Below are 18,711 nucleotides of genomic sequence, written 5' to 3'. Positions count from 1 at the left end.
ATCCAGATGCTTTACGAAGGCGTAAAGTCTATACAGCACGAAATGTAAAAGGTCCGGAAAACTACTTGGGTCCGGAAACTACTGGGAAACCAGTACAGGTTAATCATATTCATTAAGTTTTTACATCAACACTGAAAGTGTTCTACTTAATTCGTCTTCAGCCCCGCAATTACAAAGCTATCTACAAACAGTATTATTCATTACCCGTGCATTTAAAACGTTCTTAGTTGAATATGGGCTTTCCTAAATTACGTTTAGCTAATGGCAGAAGGAAGGGCATATCAGGGGCATGGGGTAGTCATTTTATTGTCTTTTTTTCATCATTCCTTCTCTGCAACTGAAAGTATTTCTCAAAAGATCTGATATGTGATATACTCTGCAACGCCCTTTAAACTGTAACACTGCAGTAATGCATGCATAGTTTAGAACATGATAAATACATGAACAAAGTAGTGCATATAGACAGAAAGTTCAAAACGTAAAATAAAGGAAAAGAATGCACTGCGGCAACGCCTTGGAACGGCCAGTTGTAAAACAATGCTGGTGTGCTTAAAACAGTATTTTGGCAACAATGCCCACATTCTATATCCCCACCATATTCCAGTGTGATAGAACAGTATATATAAAATTAAGCCCTCGACTGCTGAATGTCTTAGTCACGAAAGGGAAACTAAAGCATGTTATTGTGAAAAAACAAAAGTGATTGGGTAAATATCTATATAAAAACCTCTGGTCCTTTAGTTTTATGGATTTCATTTAATATTATCACAATAAAATTCCACTTAAGCGGGTGTTAAGGGCGTGAGGATATTTCACCTTTCTAAACCTCTCATGAACAAACTTAGTGAAACCGAGTCTTCTATTATTTGATTAGTTGAGTTCTATACTTCCAATGGATCTTCTTGAAGCTTTTAACAAACCATCTGCACATGTTCTCCATGCCGTTACAGAAAGCAGAACAACAGCAGAATATTATTTAGGATCCGACGAATCAGGAAACAAAAATATATCAAAGCAGTTCAGTATTTGTGGGCTTTAAGAACTATCATGGCATCGTCCTCCTCTTTTGTTAGACACGATCAACTAGGAAAGTCTAACATCCAGCTGACAAAGGACTGTACACAAAATATGCAATATATCTTGAATTAGTTGGTCAATTTAAAACCGCATATGATAAAATATTTCATCATTTTACCAAATACATTTAGGAAAATTTCCATTAAATTTGATAAATAACTATTGTTTTGATACACTTAGTAACAGAAGTGTTATAAATTGCTATTAAACGTAAAAAAACACACCAAATTATGATACTGACATTTAGTAGAATATTCTCGCAATTGATACCGTTCATTGCAAAGATATGACGATCATATAAAAGTAAAGGAAAGGTATTTATTGAACGTTGCATATAACTGAGAGACAACATGACCTACAGCTATTGTAAGACAATAGCATCTAGTAATAGATATAGATATAGATATTTACCTGGTCTGATATATTTCAATAGATTGTATGGGGAGCATCCCCCACCCCACCTAAATAGAATAAAAGCTTGTAATGAGTAAATATGTGTACTTAATTCAATTTTAAATATGGAGATACATGTATGTCAATCCCAAGCAATGCAGTATTGTAGTCTACATTTAATAACTGCACCTCCCTGGCATAAAAATGTCAACTATTCGAGCAACAACTGATTGTCCGTATTTGAAAACATCATCAAGAATGTGAATTTTTGTTGATAGAGAACTACACCTGACTGTGTATAACGTTTTCATATGAAAAATATCTGCGACAAGCTAGGCAGAAATAGTTCTCACGGATTACTTATTGTATCTCGAAAAAATGCATTCCCTAACCGGACATCAGTGTTGTTCAATAAAGAGAGAGTTTGACAAACTGCTTCACAGGTTCACATAAAAAATAACAATATAAAAAAAGAGAAAAGGCTTAACTGAAATTAAATGCACAACAAATGCGTTTAATTTTAGCAGTTCCTTTGTCATTCATTAGATTATTATGTAAATAGGTATAAAGAGTAAAGAAATTACATGAAACAACTAACACATACCTTGTAATTGTTGGATTTTAATTTTTCTTGGAATGTTTTTTTTCAGAGTTTGCATATATTTTGTCACAATATCATTTCACATCAGTTAGACATGAAGTTATACGATAAAATAAATTAGTATTGGTATATGTAAAACAAGAGATCAAAAAAGTGATCTTGGCGCCCACCATTGACCCATTTTGATTGTTCCAAATTTCAGACAAGCTCAAGGTCAAAATCAAGGGCAAATTTCATTTCAGTACACATCACTGTGCATGTGGTCCAAATTTGAAAGTTGTAGCTTGAGAAATGTGAAAGTAGGTCACAAGATCAATTTCAAGGTCAAAGTTCATTTCAGTATACAAAACTATGCACGTGTTTCAAATTTGGAGGCTGCAGCTTGAGAAATGTGAAAGTAGGTACTAGGTCACTAGGTCAAACCCAAGGTCAAATTTCAATTCAGAACACAAAAATATGCAGGTGGTCCAAATTTGAAGGCTGTAGATTGAGAAATGTGAAAGTAGGTCACTAGGTCAATATCAAAGTCAAACTAGAGATGCTTTTGAGAAAAGCGCATGTCTCCCACAACTGCCCCTATGAAAAATGTCTAGTTTCTCTAGATGGTTTAGACGAGTGGATCCAATTAGATGGTCTGGATGAGTGGACCCAATCAGTAACTAGAAAATGCTTTTGTAAAAAAGCGCATGTCTCCCCCAATGCAAAGTCCTATGGGCAAGAAGTCAATAGGGGTCAGAGCGAAAGTCAAAGAGACACTGAGGGTTTGGGCTGCAATAGGATCATCTACTTGGCATGTCCAGTCATCCCGCTAAATTTCACACTCTTGGCCTAGTGGTTCTCAAGTCACTGTTCAGGCTCCTGTGACCTTGACCTTTGATCAAGTGACCTCAAAATAATAGGGGTCATTCTATCTGCATGACCAATCATCCTATGAAGTTTCAACATTCTGGGTCAAGTGGTTCTCAAGTTATTTCCAAAAATGTTTTTAAACATAAACCCAGGCCACTGTGACCTTGACCTTTAATAGACTGACCCCAAAATCAATAGGGGTCATCTACTCTGCATGTTCAATCCCTATGAATTTCAACATTCTGGGTCAAGGTTCTCAAGTTATTGATCGAACTGGTTATCAATGTTCAGGCCCCTGTGACCTTGAATTTTAATGGAGTGACCCTAAAAACAATAGGGGTCATTTACTCTGCATGAACAATCATCCTATGAAGTTTCAACATCTTGGGTCGAGAGGTTCTCAAGTTATTGATTGGAAAGGGGTTTTCCATGTTCGGGGCCTGTGGCCTTGACCTTTAACAGAGTGACCCTAAAATCTTTAAAGGGGTCATCTACTCTGCATGACCAATTCATCCTATGAAGTTTCATCATTCTGGGTCAAGTGGTTCTCAAGTTACTGACCGGAAATGGTTTTCAATGTTCAGGCCCCTGTGACCTTGCAATAGGGATCATCTACTTGGCATGTCCAGTCATCCCGCTAAATTTCAACACTCTTGGCCTAGTGGTTCTCAAGTCACTGTTCAGGCTCCTGTGACCTTGACCTTTAATGGAGTGACCCCAAAATCGATAGGGGTCATCTACTCTTCATGACCAATCATCCTATGAAGTTTCAACATTCTGGGTCAAGTGGTTCTCAAGTTATTGATCGGAACTGGTTACAATGTTCAGGCCTCTGTGACCTTGACCTTTAAGGGAGTGACCCTAAAAACAATAGGTCATTTACTCGCATGAACAATCATCCTATGAAGTTTCAAAAATTCTGGGTCGAGAGGTTCTCAAGTTATTGATTGGAAAGGGTTTTCCATGTTCAGGCCCTGTGGCCTTGACCTTTAACAGAGTGACCCTAAAATCGTTAGGGTCTCTATCTGCATGCCCAATCATCCTATGAAGTTTCATCATTCTGTCAAGTGGTTCTCAAGTTACTGACCGGAAATGGTTTTCAATGTTCAGGCCCCTGTGACCTTGACCTTTCACAGAGTGACCCCAAAAACGTTAGGGGTCATATACTCTGCATGACCAATCATCCTATTAAGTTTCAACATTCGGGGTCAAGTGGCTCTCAAGTTACTGCCCGGGAAAGGGTTTTCAATGTTCGGGCCCCTGTGACTTTGACCTTAATGGTGAGCCCCCAAAATCGATTGGGGGTCATCTACTTTGCATGTACAATCATCCATGAAGTTTCAACATTCTGGGTCAAGTGGCTCTCAAGTTACTGACCGGAAATGGTTTTCAATGTTCGGGCCCTGTGACCTTGACCTTTAATGGAGTGACCCAAAAATCAATAGGGTCATCTACTTTGCATGTAAAATCATCCTATGAAGTTTCAACATTCTGGGTCCAAGTGGTTCTCTAGTTACTGATGGGAAAGGGTTTTCCCATGTTCAGGCCCCTGTGACCTTGCCCTTTGATGGAGTGCCCCCAAAATCAATGGGGGTCATCTATCTTCATGACCAATCATCCTATGAAGTTTCAACATTCTGGGTCAAGGGGTTTTCTCTAGTATTGATCGAAAGGGTTTTTCAATGTTCAGGCCCATGTGACCTTGACCTTTGACAGAGTGACCCCAAAAACAATAGGGGTCGTCTACTCCAGCAGCCCTACAACCCTATGAAGTTTGAAGGTTCTAGGTCAAATGGTTCTCCAGTTATTGCTCGGAAATGAAGTGTGACGTACGGACAGACAGACGGACGGACAGGGCAAAAACAATATGTCTCCTGGGGGAGACATAATTCATGGGCCATAAATCAAAAGTGCCTGGGCAGATTTGGCTAGTTATCGAACTTGGCTAAGGTCTTATGGCCAAACACATTTTGTTCAAGTTTGGTGAAGATCGTATGAGAAATGTTCGACTTGGAGAGCGGACAAGAGTAAAAACGCAGATTTTTCAGTAATTCAAGGGCCGTAACTCCAAAATGGCTGGACCGATTTGGCTAGTTATAGAATCTGGCCGAGATCTCATGGTCAAACACATTTTGTTTAAGTTTAGTGAAGATCGGATGAGAAATGTTCGACTTAGAGTGCGGACAAAAGTAACAAGGGTGCCAGAATGTCACAATATACGCCCGTCACAGCAAATTTCTTTACACTAGCACCTGTATTTGCAAATGGAATTTAATTTTCTAGTTTTTTACAATGTTTTTTGTTTTAGAATTATTGTAATTCTTTTTTTTTCTAAGTCCACAAAAAAAATCCCCTTACCAGGTAGAGATACCTTAAAATACGTCCAAAATTTGAAAGTAACATTTAATGTTGTTCCACAGAAAAGTGGTCTTGGTTTTTCCTACGGTCAATTATAAAAAAGTTACAATGTAGTTATTTATAGTAACAACTAAGGGAAGTTAATCTTTAAAGAAAAAAAAAAAAAAAGAAAAAAAACAAGAGCTGTCTCCATAGGAATGACACATGCCCCAATGGGCACTTGGAATAATAGTTATGGCCGATGTTAGAGTTTAGGACCTTTGACCTACGGAGCTGGGTCTTGCGCGCGACACGTTTGTCTTACTGTGTACACATTCATGCGTAGTTATTTTAAAATCCATGCATGAATGACAAAGATATGGACCGGACACCCCATCAATGCATTCATGAAAAATGACCTTTAACGTCTAAGTGTGACCTTGACCTTTGAGCTACGGACCTGGGTCTTGCGCGTGACACGTCGTCTTATGTGGTACACATTCATGCCAAGTTATTTGAAAAATTTCCCTCCATGGATGACAAAGTATGGACCGACCACGCCCACAATGCCACTATTCCTTTAAAGTCCCAAGTTGTACCTGAACCCTTTGACTACAGAACCTGGTCTTGCCGGCGACACGTCGTCTTACTGTGGTACACATTCATGCAAAGTTATTTTGAAAATCCATCCATCGATGACAAAGATATGGACCGGACAGGCCCATCAATGCCCTATCCTTTAATGTCTAAGTGTGACCTTGACCTTTGAGCTACGGACCTGGTCTTGCACGCGACACGTCGTCTTTCTGTTGGGACACATTCATGCCAAGTTATTTGAAAATCCACATCGATGACAAAGATATGGACCGGACACCCCATCAATGCACTATCCTTTAATGTCTAAGTGTGGGCCTTGACCTTTGAGCTACGTCTTGCACGCGACACGTCGTCTTTCTGTGGTACACATTCATGCCAAGTTTTTTTAAAATCCATCCATCGATGACAAAGATATGGACCGACACGAAAATTGCGGACAGACTGACAGACTGACAGACCGACAACGGGACAGGGACAGACGGTTCAAAAACTATATGCCTCCTTCGGGGGGATAAAAAATTACAATCCACACAAAAAACCTACCAGTAGAGATAGCTCAAAAAACACCTCAGAATTGGATGTAACATTTCATGTTGTACTACAGAAAAGTGGTCTCGATTTTTCCCTACGACTTGTTTAAAGAAAAGTTACAATATAAGCTATTTATATGAACAGCAAAGGGGGTAATTCAAAAGAAGGGACCAGTGCATGACACTCCTCTCATGATGGTGTACAAATGTGCCAAGTTACATCTAAATCCCTCCATGGGATGAAGCAGAAATGCTCCGGACAAAGTCATTCTTGTATCTGACCTTTGGCCTCAAGTGTGACCTTGACCCTTTGACCTAGGGACCTGGTTCTTGCACAAGACACTCTGTTCATGCTTGTGAACATTTGTGCCAAGTTGTATCAAAATCCCTCAATGCATGAAGAAAAATTTCTAAAGGACAAAGTTTTCATTCTTGTATCCTTGACCTCTAAGTGTGACCTTGACCTTACCCCTAGGACCTGGTTCTTGCGCAAGACACTCCGTCTCATGATGGTGAACAATTGGGCCCCAAACTACATCAAAGTCCTTTCATGCATGAAGAAGATATGCTCCGGACAAAGTTTTCATCTTGTATCCTTTGACCTCTAAGTGTGACCTTGACCTTAGACCCAGGGACCTGGTTCTTGCGCATGACACTCTGTCTCATTATGGTGAACAACTGTGGGCCCAAAATACATCAAAATCCTTCCATGCATGAAGAAGATATGCTCCGGACAAAGTCATTCTTGAATTTTTCATTCTTCTATCCTTTAGCCTCTAAGTGTGACCTTGACCTTAGACCTAGGGACCCGGTTTTTGCGATGACACTCCGTCTCATGATGATGACAATTGTGCCAACTTTCATCAAAATCCCTCCATGCATGAAAAAGATATGCTCCGGACAAAGTCATTCTTGAATTTGACCTTTGACCTCTAAGTGTGACCTTGACCTTAGATCTAGGGACCTGGTTCTTGTGCATGACACTCCGTCTCATGATGGTGAACAACTGTGCCAAGTTTCATCAAAATCCCTCCATGCAGGTAGAAGATATGCTCCGGACAAGGTCTGTGGACGCCGCCCGCCCACCAGGGGCGTTCCCATAATACGTCCTGTTTTTCAAACGGGCATATAAAAAGGCCGATTTTTCATTAATTCAAGGGCCATAACTCCAAAAGGCCTAAACCGATTTGGCTAGTTATCAAACTTGGCCGAGGTCTCATGGTCAAACACATTTTGTTCAAGTTTGGTGAAGGGTGAGAAATGTTTAATTTGAGTGCAGACAAGAGTAAAAAGCCGATTTTTGGTAATTCAAGGGCCATAACTCCAAGATGCCGGACCGATTTTGGCTAGTATCGAACTTTGGCCAGGTCTTTGGTCAAACCAAATTTTGATTAAGTTTGGTGAAAATCGGATGAGAAATGTTCGACTTAGAGTGCGGACAAGCTTTGTGACAGACAGACACACACGACTGGAGTAAATCAATATGTCTCCCATACCACTGTGTGGTGGGAGACATAATTTCATTTCAGTACAAAAAACTATGCATGTGGTCCAAATTTTAAGCCTGTACCTTCAAAAATATGGAAGTAGGTCACTAGGTCAATGTCAAAGTTTGTTTCGGTACACAATGCTATGCATGTGGTCCAAATTTAAAGGCTGTAGTCGAGAAATGTCAAAATAGGTCACTAGGTCAATGTCAAGGTCAAAGATTTTTTGGTATATAAAACTATGCATGTGGTCCAAATTTGAAGGCTGTAGCTTGAAAAATGTGGAAGTAGGTCACTAGGTCAAAATCAAGGTCAAATTTCATTTCGGAACAAAAAACTATGCATGTGGTCCAAATTTGAAGGCTGTAGCTTGAGAAATGTGAAAGTAGGTCACTAGGTCAAAATCAAGGTCAAATTTCATTTCGGAACAAAAACTATGCATGTGGTCCAAATTTGAAGCCTGTACCTTCAAAATGTGAAAGTAGTCTTTACAGGTCAATGTCAGGTCAAAGTTTTTCCAGTGCACAAAACTATGCATGTGGCCCAAAAATGAAGGGTGTAGCTACAGAAATGTGAAAGTAGGTCACTAGGGCAAAATCAAGGTCAACTCATGTCAATGTCATCTTGCCACTCAAAACTATACATGTAGTCCAAATATGAATGTTGTAGGTTTTTGACAAGAAGAGTTCAAAAGCTTTTCCCTATATAAGTCTTTATCTCGCCTCCTACAAGTTTCTTGCATTTCTATTGTCAACAACTCACGTGGCGACAGGGTATCTCAAAATCCTGCTTGTAAATTACAGATATGAAATAAAAAATGGGTGCTGCATGGCTAGGAATTAAAGCAAGTCAGATTATAAGCCCAAGCTATAGATATCATTTCCGAGATAAAAAAAATTAGTGTTTCTTGCCGCTCTTACTTTTCTACCTAATTTAGGTTTGTGAAGTGAGTAGAAATTATATAGAAGAACAGTAACTCTGTATGGCACGGCCGCGATTTACCTTGACCGTTGACAAGTTGAAATGTTTTTTTTAATAAAATCATCGAAAAGCAAAGGAAAATTAACGCATTTGTAAGACAGGGACTTTATTGTAGGATCATTTTAAACTACCTGCCAAGATAAAGAATTAACAGGAACGGGGCTAAAGCGGAAGTTTTAAAATAAAATTTTTTGACATCGTCTGAATTATTGATGATTTTTCGAAAAGGATGAAACGTAAAAGTTTTTCAAAACCAGTTCATAAACCCGTATAAATGAGCTTCTGGGGTTTTGTGATTCTGTCAAAATACAGTTCATTTTCATTTTTGGCTGGTGTTAACAACTATAATCAAAGCATGAAAACCCGGAAGATTTTAGCTGCACTGTAAAAGATTTATCATAATATAAAATTTGTGTCAATCAGTACAGCGAGGAGTAAAAGGTAGTTGGCAAGATAAAATCGTTAACTGCTTGCTGGTGACAGGATATGGATATACGCTGTCTCGAAATCCATATAGGCCGAGCTACGCTCTCACCTGATATGGATTTCCTCAACAGCGTATATCCCGTATCCTGTCACCAACAAGCAGTGTAACTAATAATATGAACCATGTGACCCCTGGGGCGTGGCCATATTTGACCCTAGGGGGATAATTTGAACAATCTCAGTAGAAGACCACTAGATGATGCTACATAACAAACCACAAAGCCCTAGGCTTTGTGGTTTGGACAAGAAGATTTTCAAAGCTTTTCCCTATATAAGTCTATATAAACCATATTTTCACTATATTCACAGTTTTGTAAGAAAGTGCCAGATTATGAGGCTAAGAATAGATGACTAGTTTTATAAAATCCATAATAATGGTAATATATCTGTGAATGAACAGTAACTCCTGTGTTGTCTCACTCAAAAATTTATACTGGGGATAAACTAACAGTTAGTTTCTCCAGTCATACACCATAACAAGACCTCTGCAAAGCTGAAGTTCGAGATCAAAGTAGGAAGCAAAATTTAAAGAAAAGTTTTTTTTGGATGTGTGTGAAGTTTTTTAGGTCGTAAGACAGCTAATGCTCTCTGTGCTGTTACAAGTTTTGCTGTGTATGTAGATTTCAGTTTTATGAATATGTGCCTACAGTCAAGGATGAGTGCACTTTGTCCTGCATATGACCCAGAAAGGTGCTGAATCTTAAAACAAAAGCTGTCACAGGAGACAGCATGCTCGACTATTTCAATGCAGGATAGTTAAACTGGGCACATCTGAGGATGCTGGAGCTCTCACTGTAGTGTTTAATTACTCCAATGCGGATAAGATACTGGACAATGTCAAACATATTTAGTTATTACAGAGATAGAGAAGTGTATCAAAACATTAAATAAGTATAAAAAGAGACATAATTCATGGAAAATGCACCATGGCATTGTGTCATATCATGTGGCTTGTAATGAGGAGCAACTATTTGAAGTTTGAATCAAGTGAGATAGAGCAGAAGTGCATCAAAACCTGAACCTGAAATTCTAGTAAAAAGGGGGCATAACTCATAGCATTTTGGAGCCAGCAACATGAACATTGTGACATATGATGTGGGGGACCATGTGGAACAACCATTTTAAGTTTAAATAAAATCCATTTAGTAACAAAAGTGAAATAGTGAAAAAGCATCAAAATTAAACTGAAATTCTAAGTAAAAAATGGGGATATAAGTCACTAAATATTTGTGCCAGAATTATGGACCATGTGTCATATGATGAGGACGACAATGTGGAAGAACTATTTAAAGTTTGAATCAAATTCATTTAGTAATAACAAAGATAAAGTGTGAAGTGCACCAAAATTAACCTGAAATCTTAAGTAAAAAGGGGGCATAATTCATGAAATATTGGTACAAGAGTTATGGCCCTTGTGTCATATGATGTGAGTGATGATGTGAAATACATGTAACTATTTTAAGTTTGAATCAAATACCTTTGGTACTAACAGATATAGAGTGAAAGTGCATCAAAACTCTAACTTGAAATTTTATGTAAAAAGGGGGCATAATTCATGAAATACTGGTGCCAGAGTTATGATCCTTGTGTCATATGATGTGGTTGATGATGTGGAACAAATGTTTTAAGTTTGAATCAAATCACTTCTGAAATAACAGAGGTATAGTGAATTGCACCAAAATTAACCTAAAATTCTAAGTGAAAAGGGGACATAATTCATGAAAAACTGGTGCCAGAATTATGGACCTTGTGTCATATGATGTGGGTGCTGATGTGGAACAACTGTTCTGAGTCTGAATCAAATCCATTTAGTAACAACTGAGAAAGTGCACCAAAACTTTAACCTGAAATTCTAAGTAAAAAGGGGAGATAATTCATACAATATTGGTGCAAGAGTTATGGCCCTTGTGCCAGATGATATGGGTGATGATGAGGAATAACTATTTCAAGTTTGAAGCAAATCCATCAAGTAATTAAAGAGAAAAAAGAGAAAGTGCATCAAAACTTTATAAACCAAGGTGTGGACGCGAAAGGACGCCGACTCGAGTAGGATAGCTCTCCATATACTTTGTATAGTCCAGCTAAAAACTAGCGTGGTTCTCACAATCACTGTCTAGAATAAACACTGATACTGCCTCAAACAGTCACAAACATTCAGTAATTTTTTTAACCTACCTTTTGACCAAAACAACCTTATGGAATGGTACCCGTTATTAAATGCACATGTTCTATTTAGTTCCATCTTGCTTCAAAATGACATTTAAATATCAAATGCTCTTCAGAAGTGTAACAGACTGTCAAACATACACTTTTCATAGTGTTCCCAGAAACCCTCAAATGGGGGGGTTTTCACCCCCCAGAATGGTATTTTGCACCCTCAGTTTTGGAGACAGCTGTTATATATCTCTTTGTCAGGGTGCGCAAAAGTGCATTGCCAAGAAAAATTCAGTTATCACCTCCTGCTTTAAATACCAGTGGGAACACTGTATAAACATTGTATAAAATTTCATTTGTACATAATTATGTCTTTAATGATATGGAACCTTGTTGCATCTTTCTCAAGAAAAATATTAAAACTGAGACTGTATAGATCTCAGTACTTCGTGTTTGTCTTTAATAATATGAATGGGAAAAATGATGTTTTTATAGTGCCAGAGCCAGACACAAATTGGGAAACTTGGGCAATTGGTGTGGGGGGGGGGGGGGGGGGGGGGGGGTCCCCTACTAGAAATTTTTGAAAATACAGGTATGAATTTGGGGGCCTTGGGGCTTTATTTTTTAATTTTGAGGTAATGAATGGGGTAAACCTCTCATTTAGGGGGTCGGGGCTCTCTTCCTGGGAAGTTTTGAAATACATATACGGAATAGTGGCCTATGGTGCAGTTTTTGGTTTAAATATTGAGGTGTACTGTAGGGGGAACCCCCTTATTTTAGAGGGTTCAGGGGGCTCTCCCCCTGGAAAAAAAAAATTGATATACAGGTATGAAATGGGGGCCTCTGGTGCAGGGATCGAATTTAGCGAAATTTGACTAAGAACAAGCAAATTCGATGAATTGGTATCCCCCGCCAACAAGGTTTGTGGTCAGGAGTGGCAAAAAATATATCCAGCAAAAAGTTAACGATGTTACTAAGAAGCAAATAATTTCATTAGTCAGAATCAATTTAACAGAAAACAGGGTAATAAAAAAATGTAAGTCGAAAATCATGGCTCTCGAATATTTTCGCGATCATGTTTGAAAATCAACGAATTCTCTCAAACTGTCCTTTGCTCTTTAAAAGCTTCTTTGGGGTAGTTATTTTATCAATAATCACGTGACCGATGGTAGACACTTGTCGCTGTTATACAAATATAATTATCGGATATCTATGTAAGCGTCTAGACGATATTTATTTTCATTTTGGTTGGTGATTTGCAACGCTAAAATGGAGAGGAAAATTACAAGTTTCTTTTGTCGAAAAAGGCCCACGGAGAACTAAAATGCTAGCGACGTCACGGGCATTTACCTGAAAGAACTTAAAACTTAATATAATTAATTCCGAGTCAAGCCAAAGCCCAAAGAATCATCGAGTACTTTGGTTCGTACTTTTGAAACCAGAAAGTCCTTGCCTGTTTGAACCGTAAAAAAATTGGAAACAGAGCTGAACATTTAACTTTTACATGAAACCAAACAACAGCAAAACAACTTATAAAACAGCCTTTAACTCTCATCCTGCTAAGTTTCTAAAATTGGCTACTCCATCTTTCAATTTGAACATTACCGTTATAGTTCATAGGGGTATTCTGTGAAAATTTACTGACTAACTAGCAAACAGTGCAGATTATAATTAGACTGCACAGATGTGCAGGCTGATCTTGATCTGCACTGGTCGCAAAGGGAGATACAATTGCCACTTGCAAGCTAAGAGTTGAATAATTGCTAGTGGAAAAAAATGGCAGAAGCAAAAAATTGCTAGTGGGAAAAAAAGTTAAATTTGATCCCTTTGGTGCAGTTTTTGGTCTAAATTTAGATATGAGAGGGGGTTCCCCACTCATTTTAGTTGAGTCAGCGGCTCTCTTCCTGGAAAATTTTTAAATACAGATACGAAATGGTGGCCTCTGGTGAATTTTGGGGGTTCTCCCTTCATATCAGTGGGGTCAGGGGCTCTTCCCTTCGAAAATTTAGAAATATTAGTACAGTTAGTTCGCCAGTTCCGACGCATTCACTGGTTCCGCAATATTCGGAATTAATATCGAGTAAATAGTGAGATATCAAAGACTCATTGATTGTCATACACAAAACTGGAATGAGTCTATCAATGAATCAAGTAGATGTCACCATTATAAACATTTTAAAACTTTATTAAATACAGAACGTTACCTTACAATAAATTTGCCATTTAAATACAGGTTAGCAATGTCAAAATTTCGTTGTTCAAGCCATAAGCTGCATGTTGAAACTGGTAGGCACAACAATACCCCTTTTGAATCTCGTATCTGCCAATTTTGTTATAATAGAAGTAACACTAGTATTGTTGATTGTGAATATCACGCTTTTTTTCAATGTGAGAAATTTAGTGAGATCCGTAATCAGTATCTTCTTAATTGGTATTCATCTGACAGAAGTATACAAAGTTTTTATAACATACTTAGCGCTGATAATGAAAAGGTATTATATCAAACAGCATTGTATCTTGAGAAGCTTTTAAATAATGTTTGACCTGTTAATTATGATATTCAGCAGCCTATAGAACTATTATGTTAAGATATGTTTGCTAGTCGACTGTGTGCTGAATCTATGAATATGTGTCTCAACTTAATCAGTGTATATGTATACATTTTGTGGAATCACAACTATCTGATTGAACCACTTACTATTTATTATGTAGTGTATTTTGGGCCGGAGGCCTTTGTTACAATTAATAAACTTTTGACTTGACTTGACTTGACTTGATCAAACTACTGCTTTATTATCCTTCATTAACTATTCCTAGAAATTTTATCTCCCCGAGTTGTTTTAAAGTTAAAATGTTTTAAAATGCAACATATGCCCCTGAAAACATTGCCCATATGAGTTATCAAGTCAGAAAGGAAAATGATTTAGATCTAATCTGTTACACAGTTTTATATTTGACCAAACATTTCTTAAAAAATGCTGGTTGATAAAAATCTCCTGGATTTTCATCATATCTCGCTTGATTTTCAACTGAAATCTCCTGGAAAATTTTCTGTGGTACTTGACATGTATGGCAATAGTGACCTCTAGTATGGTTTTTGGTTAAAATTTTATAATAATAAATAATTGGGTGCAACTTTGATGAGTATAGGTCCTTCTCAGCCATACTGGGGGGTGGGGAAGGGAGGGGGGCATGGGCCCCCTCAGCCAAGCGGGCCAGGCAAGGCTATCTATATGACTGCCAGGTTTTCTGACTAAATTTTTCATCAGTGTGATAGGCCTACTTTTTACACCATTTTTTGGCTCCTCAAATTTTAACCGAGACAACTGCCTCTCGGTTTGCCTCAGTGTGGCTATGGCGCTGGTCAGATTTAGCTGTAGATACAATTTGTGACTTTTCTTAGTTTCTGGGACCTGGTGGTCATTGTTCTACCATATTCCCCTGGCCCAGGTCCAGGGCCAGGCCAAGGAGGATCATGCCTCCCCCCCCCCCCCCCAGTTGGCTGAGTAGCCCCCTCCCCCCCCAGTTGGCTGAGCAGTTACCTATACTCAGCAAAGATGCACCCTATTATTTTGGCAATTAAAGGAATAATTTTTTCTCAAAATTTAGACCGAGAAAATCACTAGAGGCCACCATTTCATACTTGTATTTCAAAATTTTCCAAGGGAGAGCTACAACAGTCCTAGTTCTGGCTACCATAACTTTAAAACTGATGCTGTTTTTATTTTCTGATGGTCGCCTCCATTAAGTTATGGCGAAACCCCGTTTGATTAACTAACTAGTATCAAACCGCAACACCTCGCACACTGTCTCTCATGAGAAACTGATGATGTCATGCAACAGTTCAGAGCATGTGGTTATTTTTAAAATCAAGATCAAAATTTCATGTATTTATGAATTTATTTTAATCATAAACATAACCATTTTCGATAAAATTCATAAAAAAACACCTTAGAAAGTTTAAAATCTCAGAAAAGGTCAATAAAAAACGATTATATACTGCCTATTGGTTTTCAAATGAAGAGTATAATTATATACCCTGATTAGGTGACAACTGCAATGGCAGACAAAATATTGAAGACATGCAGGGGTACCAATTTGAAACTTGTGTGTATAACTTGTGTTCAAATTATGTTGCATGAATTAGATTTATGCCAATCAAAAGAAAATGGATAAGAAACATTTTAACGTAAAAGGTGAGTTCATTGCATTTCATTTGATGAAATTATAGCGCGACAGACTTCTGGCACAATTCCTGGTTACTTTTAGTTTTCGCTTCAGCTCAGAGATTCCTAACAGTATAATAAACATCTCTGAGCTGAATTGTTTTATCTACGACACCCCAACCATATCAAGAGGGGAGTAACCCCTCCATTACCTCAAAATTTAGACCTAAAAAGGCACCAGAGGCCACCCTTTCATGCCTGTATTTCAAAAATTTCTAGAGGGAGAGCCCCCTGACCCCTCTAAAATGAGGGTAGTACAGCCACCCATAAATGCACTAGAGGCCACCATTTCATACCCGTATTTCAAAAAACTTTCAGGGGGCTGGTGCCCCCCTCCACCCCCATCCCCAGTCAAAAATTAAAAAAAATCTGGAACCGGGCATGTTCTCTATAATATGGACTCAGTTTCTATCTATCTTCCATTCAAACCCCTTATACAGCTAAGGTACAGTTTAATCACATGTAAAAAGTATACCTACTTCTGGTTTGAGTAGAATATTCGATAACCACTTTAACTTAGAGAAATGCAGGGTTCGACAGGCAAATGGCGTTTTAGTAACAAAGGGGAGTAACTCAAACAAGCTGAGGGTATTTTAACAGTACGCTTGTTTTTCATGGATGACAACTCTGACCACGGGACAATCGGCATTTGCTGTTCATGTAGATCTATATGGCCAGTATGATTTTTGAAACAGATTTATTGAAGTAGATTTTGAAATCCTGCAGTAAAGGATATTGTAGTAGTAGAGATATATCAGCTTTCTTGTAAAAATTCTTAACTCATATAGCATTTTGTTATGGTATGCTATGCATTAGTAATTGTATTGTTTGTTTCGTGGACTTGTTTGTTTTGGGTTTAACGCCTTTTTTCAACAGAATTTCAGTCATGTGTTACTGCGGGCAGTTAACCTAACCAGTGTTCCGGATTCTGTACCAGTACAAACCTGTTCTCCGCAAATAACTGCCAACTTCCCAACATGAATCAGAGGTGGAGGACGAATGATTTCAGACACAATGTCTTTTATCAAATCTTCACAGAAAACATACGCCCTGCCCGGGGATCAAACTCACAACCCTGTAATCCGTAGACCAACACACTCCCTATTGAGCTAAGCGGGCGGGTTGTAACTGTATTGTACATTAGTCAGGTTGGTATATGATATGAGGTAAAAGTTGCATGTGGTAAGCAATTTATTTTTCAGTTGATATTTTGTATATATATTTAGGGAAAATAATGTTAAAGAAATCTTTCATGCGTTCATATAAATAATCATAATCGAAGTGCATTTGGTACGAAAGAACATGGTGTTATTTCTTGGCAGAGGTTATGGTTCAAACCATTAATTTTTGTGTGTGTTTTTTTTATTAATGCTGTCCCAAAACGTCTAGCTGATTTAGTGATTATCTGAGCTAGAAAAAAAGGCTTATGACGTTTATGTGTTCATACGCCATACTGGAACTACTTTCATGCATCACAGAAGCTTACTTTTCGTGTATGTATTCATCAGAGGGGACATGCAAATCAATAGTATATTATTATTAAACATCCAATTTCTATTGCTGTCCAATGTCAAAGTGATTTCATGGACATACCCCAATCAAAATCCCAGGAAAAGTGCTGTTTAGTTAAGTTAGATGTCCATAACGAACATTAAAGAAACAAGATACACTGTAATGCGTTGCAATTGTCCCCACCACACACTGCGTTTGAATCATTCTTGGTTAATTATTTTATATGCCTGCAATGAAAATTCACAGATTACTAAAAATAGTTGTTGCTTGACGGCGTTATACTTACAATATGATGCAAACTTGCCCAGGGGTCGCTTTGTACAAAATTTTACCATTTTTGAAGGAAATTCTACAAAAACGACAGTCCCTCATCAAACTGTTCAGAAGTGTTTACATTAATGACAAAGAATTGCTCTGAACAAGTGTTTGTAGCTGGAAGAGTACACATGTGGGCTCCTGTCTCACTGGTTGCTTTCATTCAAACGTAAAAAATATATGGGAAAACCCGTTAGAAAACTTACCGTAAGTGTAGTCAGCCAGCCATATTTATCCACCGCTTCTGCGACGAATCCTCCATCACCGCGGCGTTGGAACCACCGCTTCTGCGAAAGCTATAGCCAGTGTGAAAAGTGGTTACTGGAAGATGCATCGAACCATGTGTAAATATATCACTTGTATGTTTTTATATTCCAACGGATTTTTAATTATATGAAGGTGGCATATGTCAAAAGGTTTCTTCACGGAAACTGAACATGTTTGAGCAATCAATTACTGTTGATCCTGCGCCAGAGCCATAGACTCGAGCAAAGTTTTGGTCCGTTAAGGTCATCATCGGTGTTTGTTGAGATACACTAAGAAATCAGTTTGAGCAATTTATTCTTGATGTGCTGATAAAGAACGGGTTAATATACATGTATTTTTAAACGGTTCTGCAGTAATTCACAACATTCAGGAAGGCTTGAGGATGTATTCAACTATGTTGATATATTGCTGGTATGTTAGTTCAGTCAGTAGTAGGCCTATGTGTTATATTGCCGACAGATATTTAGAATGCTAGCGGCACATGTTCAAAAAGGTATCATTACCACACTGAAGTGCTCAAGTACTACTCTTTCTGCACCAAAACGGTAGCATCAGCCAAATTTATTTCACTAAAGTCAATCATCGGATACTGTGCGATATACAATATGAATTTAGAGACTATGTGTTTTAAGAAAGTGACGCGTTATGGTTATGTGTCAGGAATCTAGTCCATGTAACTGTTGTGATTCACCATGTTCAGGACGGCATAAGAATGCATTCATGCAGCCATGTCAATATATTGCTACATATGGTACATATTCATGATGCCAGCAAAAAGAGACCTCACCATGAAAACTGACCGTGTTTTAGTGCTTAGGTACTCAGTCGATACAATGGACTCGAGCCAAGATCTAGTCAGATTCGGTCATAGTCGGGGGCGGTATGAGACACACTGTTGT

General features: G+C 38.2%; 1 protein-coding gene across 1 annotated transcript in view; it reads right to left on the bottom strand.

The window, feature by feature from the left end:
* Positions 1 to 16,255, bottom strand: part of LOC128559835 (ankyrin repeat and SOCS box protein 3-like) — a 72,328-nt gene extending 56,073 nt beyond the window's left edge. The window contains exon 1 of the mRNA XM_053552529.1: positions 16,198 to 16,255. The gene's annotated coding sequence lies outside the window, so the exon portion shown is untranslated. The remainder of the gene's footprint in view (positions 1 to 16,197) is intronic.
* Between the last annotated feature and the right edge of the window lie 2,456 nt (positions 16,256 to 18,711).

The sequence above is a fragment of the Mercenaria mercenaria genome, chromosome 10 (assembly GCF_021730395.1).
Source record: "Mercenaria mercenaria strain notata chromosome 10, MADL_Memer_1, whole genome shotgun sequence".
Lineage (NCBI taxonomy): Eukaryota > Metazoa > Mollusca > Bivalvia > Venerida > Veneridae > Mercenaria > Mercenaria mercenaria.
This window is presented reverse-complemented; position numbering and strand designations above follow the sequence as displayed.